The sequence below is a fragment of the Triticum dicoccoides genome, chromosome 2A (assembly GCF_002162155.2).
Source record: "Triticum dicoccoides isolate Atlit2015 ecotype Zavitan chromosome 2A, WEW_v2.0, whole genome shotgun sequence".
NCBI lineage: Eukaryota > Viridiplantae > Streptophyta > Magnoliopsida > Poales > Poaceae > Triticum > Triticum dicoccoides.
Genome location: NC_041382.1, coordinates 340,813,431 through 340,816,314, shown reverse-complemented (window position 1 = coordinate 340,816,314; position 2,884 = coordinate 340,813,431). Strand labels below are relative to the sequence as shown.

The following is a 2,884-nucleotide window of genomic DNA, read 5'->3' as shown; positions in this document are numbered from 1 at the left end:
TCAACCACTTTGGAACCGAGGCTCGGGAGGCACCTCCATGGTGGCATGCAAATCTTTGTGGAGATCAGAAGCACACAAGACTAGATGATGACCTGAAGATGACGATCCTCGGCAAGATCCTTGCCAAGGATACCCACGAGACCCCCGGCAAGACCCTTGTCGGGGCCCCGGCAAGACTCTTGCCGAAAACATCCTCGGGGCCACAGCCAGGCCCACATCTGCCAAGACTCCACCGCCTTTCCCATGCATCTGCCAGCCCACTAGCTAGGCAGGCGCCTGCGTGGCGACGTGCGGCCTCTAGGCCGACTTAGCAAGCACCTGCGTGGTAGCATGCAGATCTTCGCAAAGACTCTGCCACCGCACCAACTCAGCAGCCAGCCAGCGTGGCGCTACACGCCTCATCAGTTCGGACGTGTGTCAAAGCCAGGCGAAGCGGTGACAGCTGGGACGAGCTTCCTTGTCGTCCCCGATAAAGCAAGAAGGACACGTCGGCAGCGCATTAAATGCGTTTGTCCTACGGTGCCAGGAGATAAACTTGACTACTGTATAGCTTTCCACCTCCTGTGTGCCACTGTGGCAACCACTTTGACTATAAAAGGAGGCCCGCGGCGTACTGAGGGAGGATTCGGATTTTTTGGACCCTGCACGCCTTGTAGCTAGTCCAAGAACACCAGATAAACAGAAGCCAGCAGGAGTAGGGTTTTACGCATCACTTGCGCCCGAACCTGGATAACCCCCCCGAGTTAATCTCTCAATCCGCTCTTTCCACGGTCCCGCGCCCGCCAACCATAGCAAAAAGGGATTCCTCGTGATCCCGTAGGTGTCGTTTCCCCGACATGGAGTAGTCTCTTTCTTATTTATTTTGACAGTAGGCTTAATTTTGATAGGGGGGCAATGAGTTGGAACTTGAGATTGATTCTGAGGTTGTGCATTTGTTCCAAAGAATTTGAAATGATTAGGCATGCTCATGCTTTTTATGAACTTATAATTTTGAACTGATATTGAACATGGATGCTCCAACTAAGGGATTCATTCATAACAGACATTGTTAATTAAAAAATGCATCGACAAGGAGACACTGGCACAGACGTGTATAACATAGATGTGTAAATGCTAGTCTCTTTTTAAAAAACAGAAAAAAAAAAAACACTCGCAACTAAGTAGCAGAGCAATAACATTTATGACATTAACATGTTGATAAAGTCAGTTGCAATTAACCAGCAGCCAAAACAAGAAGTTTTCTTCTTTGACTGAATATTCTCATAGGAGTAGTGGCAATGACTTCTTCATCTTTTTTCTAGACCGTAGAACACCGGATCTTCAACTAATGCTCCCAAGATTGATGTTTGTACAGATGAAGAAGCTTGTGAGGGTTGGACTTGGACCTAGGCAAGTTGATAGAGTCATGGCCAAGCTATCTTGTCATTTATGGTACTAGCTAATGCCCTGTTTCTCCTTTGAGGACGATTCAAATGCTGAAAATTCAACCAGCGAGCATAACAAGTTAGACAATGATGTATATAGTTCCAATACAAGCAAAATTCGGAAGAAAAAAAATCAAGGTGAGATGTGTGACTGCATAAATGTGTTTCAAGTAATGCCGATACAAGGTAGTAAATGAGATGTGAGATGTGGGAGTACAGTAGCATTTATCTAATTGACCTTTAGCTTTCCTTTTGATCTATCCAAACAATTGGTATGCCATGGTACTGGCAGTACACTACGGAGTACTATGATACAACAACTATAGACGCAGAGAACAATTTCCTCCAAACCCAATACAAGGTGCAGGTTTCAATCAAAAAGAAAAAAATAACCTTCTCTCCTGGACAGAAAAAGGGCGGAGCTCAGCTTCTCCTCTCCTTTCTGTGATTTGATAGTTAGACCATATGACCTTGACCTTGCAGACTCATCATTACCATCGCGAGTTCAATCCTTAATGTCAGTGTATGTCAACACAAAAGAATGAGTTAAACCAGTTTTTTATACTGAATCAAGAAAAATATTCAAGATGTAAACATGACGGCACACGGAGAGGTGCTCGGGTGGTGTTTCTTATGTGAGACAAAGCTAGTGTAAACTCAAATGACGGCAAGGAACTTCTTTCTGTTGGAACCCTCGGTACCAGCACCAGCCTCATTCCCCCACAAGTACCCCTCGCTCTCCGCCTTGGCAATGTCCATCTCTACCTCGGCGATCTTCCTCCCAATCCCTCCATCCTCCAACACCAAACAAGCCATTTCGAATCAACAAACCAGAAGAACAAGTCACACCAGAAAGGAACCAATAAATTACATGCATCCCAGGTCCCTCAGCTTGTCGTCCACCAAGATCTCCTTGGGGAGCTGCAATCAAGTGCCGCCGTCAGGAAAAATCGAGAAAAACGAGAGGTGGGCAGAGAGGGGGATTGAGAGATCCACACATTACTGCTGCTCTTCTCGAGGACGCCGGAGAGCCTAACCGGAGAAGGTCGCCCGGGTCTGCGTGTCCTGCCATAGCCTGCGAACGAATCGAGGCGAGATCGGAGCTGCTGAGTGGAGGAGAGATCTGGGGAGGAGAGGGAGGGCGCGAGCATACCGGCCGGCGACGTACAACCAGGCGAGGCAGGTGAGGAAGGCCATTACGATTACGAGGGGGGTCCTGCCGGTGCAGACAACGGCGGAGGAGGAAGACGGGGACTCACCTAGGTGACGGAGTGGAAACTTGCTATCAAAGACTTGCCCCTAAGCAAGCCACTGAGCACCTCTCTCCAACGTCTACACGTCGGCCGCCCACATCGTGCTACTCACCATTGAGGCTGACTCTAAACTGCTTGATGTTGATTAGGAAAGGACGTGGAGAGTGGGATCCATCCGTGAGGGGTGGGTGACCCAGGCGTGCGCGG

The 2,884-nt window shown here is 48.5% G+C and overlaps 1 long non-coding RNA gene across 1 annotated transcript; it reads right to left on the bottom strand.

The window, feature by feature from the left end:
• Window positions 1-1,213: 1,213 nt before the first annotated feature.
• On the bottom strand, window positions 1,214-2,878 carry LOC119354540. The gene is made up of 3 exons (XR_005171020.1): window positions 2,423-2,878; window positions 1,818-2,345; window positions 1,214-1,475 (listed from the first exon to the last, which is right to left on the bottom strand). It is a non-coding gene; the product is annotated as an uncharacterized LOC119354540 (long non-coding RNA).
• Between the last annotated feature and the right edge of the window lie 6 nt (window positions 2,879-2,884).